The following is an 8,667-nucleotide window of genomic DNA, read 5'->3' as shown; positions in this document are numbered from 1 at the left end:
ATGCCACACAAGACGCCACGTCATTGATATTACCTGTTTAACCTGAAAGTAACAGGCTAAAAATGCTATATGCACAACTTTATAAAGTTCAATGGTTTAATTGCACACTTTTTATGTTCGATGGCCCAATTGCACAAACCCTAATAGTTCAATGGCCTATTTGACACTTTTTCCTTATTTTAATTAAAATTCCTAATTGTTTTTTTACCTGTTAATGCTTTAAAATCCATAAACACACTATATATAACACTACCTTTTTTTTGAAAGCATATATAACACTACCTAATACTATCAAATTACCATCAAACTTTATATCATCATAAAATTAAACTATTATCAAACTTTATAGTAACACAATAATTTAATCAAACTTTAATACAATTATATATCATCAAAATACAATATTGTAAAATACAAAATGCAATTACATAAAAAGTATGAAAGTGGCATTTTTGGCTGATTTTGGTAGTATTGCAAATCCAGTAAATGATACAAATCCGTTGTGTGTATAAAACATTGATGGAATTGAATGAAAATGAAAACCATCAACATGAGACTGCTCCGCACACCTGCAAAACATCATTACATTATTTTCACAAGCAATCAAAGCATCAAGCATTGAGCATAAAGCATCAAGATTTTTCTTTCCCTTTAATTTCATTGGAACTAAGTTTTAAACTCAAAAGTTCAAGTAAATAGGCACAAGTAAATAACCTCTAATCACCATTGTTTACTTTCAAGACTACTAATTCATAAATAACCTCTAATCCCCTCTAATTCATAACATTTTAATCATCACATAATCCACAATTAATTCCATAACTTCAATTAATAAACCATAATCCATAATCACTAGTTAATCAAGATCCATAATCACCATTGTTAAACATCTAACCACCATTGTTAACAATAGACTACTAAAATCATAGATATACTCCAACACACATTCAAATACAATTCAAACCAACTTTCAAGTCACTAACAGTGATGTGGGATTAACAGTAGTTAGAAAGATTGATTCGGTAAAAATACTTCCCGAACTCCTTTTTACTTGAAATTTTTACGGTAGAACCTAAACTTATAATACTTGATATCCATAAAAAGTTTGAGTTAATTTGATCTTCAAATAAACACAGAAAATTACATTTCTACCCTTGGCAGTGTGCTGTCCATATTTCCTTTTCTCCGTGGACCAATTTTGGAAATTAATTTTTAAAATATACTTCCCGAGCTCTTTTTTACTTGAAATTTTTATGGTAGAACCTAAACTTATAATACTTGATATCCATAAAGAGTTTGAGTCAATTTGATCTTCAAATAAACACAGAAAATTACGTTTCTACCCTTGGCAGTGTGCTGTCCAGATTTTGGAAAATAATTTGAAAACAATACTTCTACTCCTTGGATTGTTATGAAATTTTTTTATGTATGTTCTAGACTTGATGGCCTACATATATGAAGGAATTGGCATAAAAAATACTCACATAAATTTTAGTAAAAAGAAGCACAATTGGAACAAAAAAGCATATGCAAATTATAGAAACTTTAGAAAGTCATAACTTTTGACTCGGTTATCCGTTTTGGACAATTTTTTTTTTCAAATCAACTATTTTTTCGAGATCTATACAATCAGTATATAGAAAATTGAAAACATAAATGTGTACAATACCAAAAATATTTGACAACTAGTCATACACAGTATTCACAATCACTAAAGTAACAGTGCACATATTTGCAATCAAATACTGGATATATGGCAGCAAATACATGAAAGGGCAGAAATGTGAAACATAGAAAACAAGGAGAGCAAATGCTCAATGGGGAAAAAATCAGTCTTATATTTAAAACTGAAAAGAAAATGTCAGTCTTGACATTAAAAGCTTACACCGCATAGCAATTAGTATAACCAAGACATCTTTAAGTCATGAAATAATGCCTCCTCATACCTTCCTATCCAATACACCACTCACTGAGATGTTTGCACAACAGTTATATCATGGTGTACTCGTTCCCTATATTTAAAAAGAACAGATTCTAATGTAATATCACATTATCACCCTTCTGTCCCCAAGGCAACACATATCTAAAGATACACTAGAAACTTTATCATCAAGCATAAGTATCATCATTATTCGATTCTCTTTCAACTAAAACTACCAACTAAAGACCCATAAGAAATGAATGGATCAATTTTTCATTTGGACAAGATAAGACCAGGTTGACATTGTAGAGTAATACTCCTTAACTGTTAGTGCTTGCTTTTAGTATGTACATAGTAATATTTATCAAGTTATCAGGGTTTTCAAGCTCCAAATGCATTTAGATTGATGTTGTAAGAACATTGCTGATACATTCTGGACTAACATAAATATCTTTAAGGCGAATAAAGTTAAAGCAAGAAACCTATAATGTTAATAAAAAAACTAAATGAAACTGATAAAGGTTAAATTTAAATGGTGTCTCCCTTAATTTGTTGAAAGGATGATAGAAAAAGAAAGAAAATAGGAATAGTAACTAGCACATCAATTAAGGTATATCTAATCACATAGAGAAGCTATTGCAGTAGCTTTGTTCAGACTTCGGAATTTTGTCAACATATTGCAGAACTGTGTTAGTTTCAACTTTTAATTTTTTATGTATTTAGATGATTTCAACAAGTTAAAAAATAATTCCTTGTTAATATAACAACATATCTATAGCCAATAATCAACTCAACAATCAACAACAATAGCCAATAATCAACTAACCAATCAACAACAATAGCCAATAAAACTCACCAATAATTAAACTTAATTAAGCAATTAATAATAAGAGAAGAAGAAGAGAGGACGAACCTGCTATCGCCGGAACCTGCTACTGCCGCCGCCGAAGCTCCGAACCAGCACCCTCGCCACCAGCTTGCTACCATTGCTGATGTTCGATCTCCAGATCCGCTGTCACTGCAGCTACCTCGCCGCCGCTGCAACTCCGACCAACATCGTCGCAGGCTTCGATCTGTTGGACGAGAAGGAGAGACAGTAGCCACTACCACCCGCCGTTCCAAGTTCAAAGTCGTCGGTCGTCGGTCTACGGTCGATGTCGCTAGTCTACACTTCGAAGCGAGAGAGAGAGAAGAAGCGACTGGAAGTCTAGAACGAAGTCTGAAATGTCTTGGAAAATAAAGAAATGGAATTAAAATGCTTATGTACCTAGGGTTATAATATATTAGCGACGGATTCAATCCATCACTAAATATAATTGTAGATTCAACACCTTATTAAGCTAGCGACGGAAATTCGAATCCGTCGCTAGGTTTAGCGACGGAAATTTAAATTCGTCGCTAACTCTAGCGACGAAAATTCAAATCCGTCGCTAGAATATTTTTTTTAAAAATTGCAACCCGCTTCGTTAATTTTCTAGCGACGGAATTCAAATCCGTCGCTATATTTAGCGACGGATTTGAATTCTGTCGCTAGATTTACTCATCTAGCGACGGAATTTTGAATTCGTTGCTAGATCTAGCGACGGGTTCAAATTTTCGTCACTAAAATTTGTGAAAAAAAATTTCGCTCAATTTTTATAAACAAAATAAACCCGGGAATAATGCTATAGCGACGGATATAGCGACGGATTTTTAAATCCGCCGCTAGAGCATAATTCCTAGGTTTATTTTGCTTCTTCGAAAATGAGAGCCAAATTTTTGACAAAAATCCGTCGCTAATCGTCGCAAGTTTATGCGCCAAAATTTACCGCTAAAATTAGCTACGGATTTACGACGTTATTTTTTCGTCGCTAATCCGTCGCTAATTTTCAATTCTTTAAAATTAAGAAAATCCGTCGCTAAACAGTCGCTATTCCGTCGTTAAATTAGCAACGGAATGAATCCGTCGCTAAATCCGTCGTTATTTCCGCGTTTTTTTGTAGTGATTGGAAGATCCAAAGGAAGTAGAGATGGAGAGTGAAGATGAGGACATTGAAGTAGTGTAGGAAGATGAAGAGACGACATGTGGTAACATTCTTCATCTTTCTTATGTTAATATTCTTGAAAATTCTTGTGCTCTTGTTGAAAACACTTTTGTCACTTGTGTGGATGACTCCCCTTTGAAATGCAATAATGATCTATATGCTTGTGATACTACTTGTTTTTATTTCCGGAAGGATGATTCCATAGGCCTTGTTGATGATGATTCTATTAATAAGTGTGAGAGTGTTGATTCATTTGATAATGATAATTGTGTTCCTTGTGAGGATGACTCCCTTTGCATTGATATTTCTACTACTTGTGATTATGCTTGCTTTAATTTTCGGGATGATGATTCCTTACAAACTTGTGATATATTGATTGATGATTGTAAGAATTCTCTCTTGTTTAATAATGACTACGTTTGTTTCAATTTCATGGAAGATGAGTTCTTCGATTTGTGTGAAAACGAGTTTATGAGTGAGGGGGATGATGCTTCATTTTACTCTTGTGAGGATGAGGGTGAGTCCTTGAGTCTAATTGAGTGGGAAATGAGATGAGTGAGCGTGAAGGGGAGATGGTGGACAACGAAGGGATTTTCACTTTTGACATAATGGAGAAAGTTGAGTGGGGAGACTTTGTTAAAATTGAAATTGAAAAGGGAAGTGAGGAGATATGTTATAAAGAGTGTGCTAAGAATGAAAAAATCTTTTCGGGTGGAAGAGAGAATGAGGAAATAAGGGAAGTTCATACCATCCTAGAGGGATTAAGGAGGGTGTTTAAGGCTAAAATTCTTCCAATAATGCAAATTGTTCTTCCTTTATTTGGTTGGGAATTCAAGGATGTCCTACGCCTTGGGACATTCCTTGAAGCAAAGGTACATGGGATACTTGGTAAGGTCCCAAAATTGGTGTGCTTCGAAGGATAGAGCACACCACGTCTAGCCAGTGACGTAAAACATGACGCACTTGGGAGGCATTCCCAATGTTATCCTTTAGGACTTAGAATTTGTTTTACTTATTTTCGCCTTATTTTCTTTCACTTATTAATAATCTTTGTCTTTCGTATAGCTTCGCTTGAACTAACCACGCAGATTCAACATTTGAAGACATGTCCTGACAAAAAATTCATCCATCAAGTCATCGACTATGGCAAAAAGGGCAAATAAAACTCGAAGTGGACAAACTGAGCCTGTCCATGCCACCCTCACACGTGAAGGAGGCGTGGATGGAATCCAGTACGCATCCACGCAGGCCTTCTCGTGTGAAGCCTGCGTGGACGAGCACCAGACAGGTTGCGTAAAAGTGCTGCAAATGTGTTTAAATCTTACCATTTCTTCATTTCTTTCATTTCCACGAGCAAACGTCATCTCTAAGGTGAAAACACTTCATTCCTAAGCATTTAACTTGCAAGATTCCAAGGGAATATCATATCTAATGTCATCTATGAAGGTAACCTTTAGATTTCCTTGCTTTATTTGGTCAAAGAACTAGAATCTAATTTTGAATGGGTATCTTCCTAGAACTACATTGTTTGTCTACTCTCATAATATATCTTTGATTTAAAAGCATATGTGTTAGATTTGAGGCTACATCTTTACTACATTTTGAGAATTGCTTATGATTTTGTAAACTCATATATGAGGAATTGATAAACATATATGGAACTTGAACACTTCCTGCTTAGTTGAACTTTAATATGAACTTGAAAGCATGAGTGACCAAGAATGAAACTTTATTGTTCCTTTGATGTTATATTGTTGATTCCAACCATGTGATTGTTAATATTAAGCTTATTTGGTTATTTCATTTTGACCTTCAACTTAGTCTTGAGGAGGAAGATGAAGTTGACTTCTTTCGTTGACCTTTGAATTCCAAGTTGTTTTTAGAATGTGATTGCTTTACTTACTATGATATTTTGAAATGCCAAGACATGTTGAGAATGTGCTAGAATTCTATGTTCCTTTGTTTCTGAGTGCTAGATTGTGACTTAAGGTGTGAATGATGTTTCCTTGTATTATGTCCCAATTCTTGACTATTTTCTAGGAAATGTCTTCACAATCATCGACTGCACGTCAAAAGGAAATGAGAGCTAGAAAAGGAAAAGCACCGATAGAGGAACCCATTACGCTAAAACCGAAAAAGGAAGATGATGATGCGGGAAACCCTTACCGAGAGATTGTCATCACTCCGAAAATGAGACAATGTTTCCACTACTTGACCAATCTTCCAATTACCGGGTGGAACTTCATTGATTTGGCTGCTCTAAATCCCTTCTATTGTCGACATTCAATGGCTTGTCTCATACATCAACCTTACTCGAGCAAGGTCTTTGGATGGCATCACCCGATGTATACACCGGTGGTCTATGAACTTGTAGCCAATCTAGAGGTCATAGGAAAAAGCGGCGACCTGAAGAGCCCGAAAATTCGATTCTCCATTTTCAATGATACCTATCACATCTCGGTTGACACCCTAGGAGTGCTTCTTGGATTTTACAACAAGGAAGATCAGGAGAGACCATGGTATAGACGTCTTCCTTGGGATTTTGGAGATTTTGAAACTCCGAAGAGGTATTGGCAAATGATTGCAAAGCTAGGAATTGAATGGAGTGGTGCAAGAGTGCTTCATTCTCAAATTCGCAGAGATGATATTCGAGTAGTACAACGAATTCTCGCCTAATCTTGGGAAGGTTGCAGATGCAATTATGCGAAGGTGTACAGAACTGACTTGTTTGCACTTTGGAGCATGGACACAGGAACACTGGTAAACATGGGAATGGTTTGTAAAGGATGGCTAAAGGCACAACAGCGGGAAAAAATCTCTTCAGTATTTTTAGGACCGCTAATCACACAGCTGTGCATTGCTTTGGGATACAAGGCAAAGGCAGAATAGACTGAGAATATCGTGAAGGAAGCAGTCATGACCCCTTTGTCACTTGAAGATTTATCCACCATGAACCTCGGACACACACGCAAAAATAAGAACGAGGCAAAGGCGACTAAGAGGAATGTGACTAGGTCACGCAATCCAGCAGCACGGCTTCCAGCTCCTTCTTCACTGATAAGCACCAAGAATGGTACTTAAAAAGGGTCTAAAATGAATTAGGAGTATAACGTTTTGCCATCCGATCATAACAATTGCATGCGTTTTAGCTCAGATATGACCAAAATCTTCTAACATCAATCCTAGGAAAAGTTTTTAGGTATTTTACAGGTTGGAGAGGGATTTGAGGCTAAAATAGAGCAAAAGACAAACAAAGCCACACTGCAGTATCGTCCCACACAGCCTCACACGCGTGTGGCTGGGCGTGGAATCTTTCCAGTAACCATCCACGCCCACCACCACGCGTGGTGGCATGCGTGGTCGGGCCAAGGGCCATTTCGGAATTTTGGCTTCCTTTTGTCACCTATATAAATCCCTTTTGCCCTAAACCTAGGGAGGACAATTTTAGAATAGGATAGATCTGAAAATTGTAGAGGGTTTTCTCCCCTCGGGGGAAAATTCCTTTTCTTCTAGGTTAGATTAGATCCAAGGGCAAGAAAGAAGATTGGAATTTCAAGAACAAAACTGTAAAGATCCCCTTCTTGAGGGTGGTAACTATTGATGTTGTGTATTTTGTGGTGAGGTGTGGATGAGTGGTAAAACGAAGAGTCAAGACTCCCCAAGTGTCGTGTCTCTCAAGGATGGCGAATGGGAATCGAATTAGTGTGTTGGCATCTAAGAGGTTGAAGGGAAAGAGTTACGGGAATGGCTAAGGGTTGGATTCATTGGTAAGAAGGTAGAAAGGTTGATAGTGGTTGTGTAAAAGAAATGTAAAGACGGAGATCGGGGCCTTAGGCTTCTCTATATGGACTATCTTTGTATGGTTTAGTGAGCTAGAGATGTGGAATAGACTAGGGAGTTCGTGGCACTTTACCAAGTGGCGTCACACTTTGGACTCCCACATCCTCATTCGGTTGGGGCATTTCATCAAACACCTTGTCTACCACTCCTCTCGGACCTTGTCCCTTCGAACTAAGGGCGGAGATGTGGGTGAGTTAGACTCGTGAGTGACCGCTATCGCGCACACACTCACTTCCTTTGGGTTTGCTACCTAATGTTGCTACACTTAGGCACAAAGCATTAATAAACATCATCCACGCAAGATCATCTTCCAACAATCAAAAAGCTCACATTTAATCTAGCAATTTATATCAAACATCCACATAGATTAACCTTGGGGCCACCAATCCCCTTTCTACTCTACTCTAACATACTAAAGAAACAAGGAAAAGATATGAAATCTCAAAGAAGCAAATATTAGATTAAGAAATGGATAGAATAGTTACCACCCTCAAGAGGGGAGTCTTTTAGACTTTGTCTTTGAAATTCCAATATTCCTCCTTACCCTTGAAGCTAATCTAATCTAGGAGAAGAAGAATTTCCCACAAGAGGGGAGAAAATCCCTAAGAAAACCTAATCTAAAACCTAATATATGATAATATTGTTGGTCCCAAGGGGATGGGGTACAAGTCTAGAGGGGGGGGGGTGAATAGACTTGTATAAGATTTTGCAAATCTTTTCGACCTCTCGTGTGTATTGAACTTAGGATGTTTAGGTTCAATACCTCACGAGATGAAGACAAAGTTTTATGCGCAGCGGAAATGTTATCCCCTTTTAGTTAGCACGAGTTTGGGTTAGTTCGAGAGGTGTGATTATATGCAGTGCAATCGAGAAGTTGGCGAG

General features: G+C 37.0%; 1 long non-coding RNA gene across 1 annotated transcript; it reads right to left on the bottom strand.

Moving 5' to 3' along the window:
* Positions 1–346: 346 nt before the first annotated feature.
* Positions 347–3,133, bottom strand: LOC116005253. Its single transcript, XR_004094912.1, has 2 exons — positions 2,835–3,133; positions 347–569 (listed from the first exon to the last, which is right to left on the bottom strand). It is a non-coding gene; the product is annotated as an uncharacterized LOC116005253 (long non-coding RNA).
* Between the last annotated feature and the right edge of the window lie 5,534 nt (positions 3,134–8,667).

This window comes from Ipomoea triloba, chromosome 14 (genome assembly GCF_003576645.1).
Source record: "Ipomoea triloba cultivar NCNSP0323 chromosome 14, ASM357664v1".
NCBI classification, from domain to species: Eukaryota; Viridiplantae; Streptophyta; class Magnoliopsida; order Solanales; family Convolvulaceae; genus Ipomoea; species Ipomoea triloba.
Note: the sequence above shows the minus strand (reverse complement) of the source record. Positions and strands in the feature narration are given on the sequence as shown.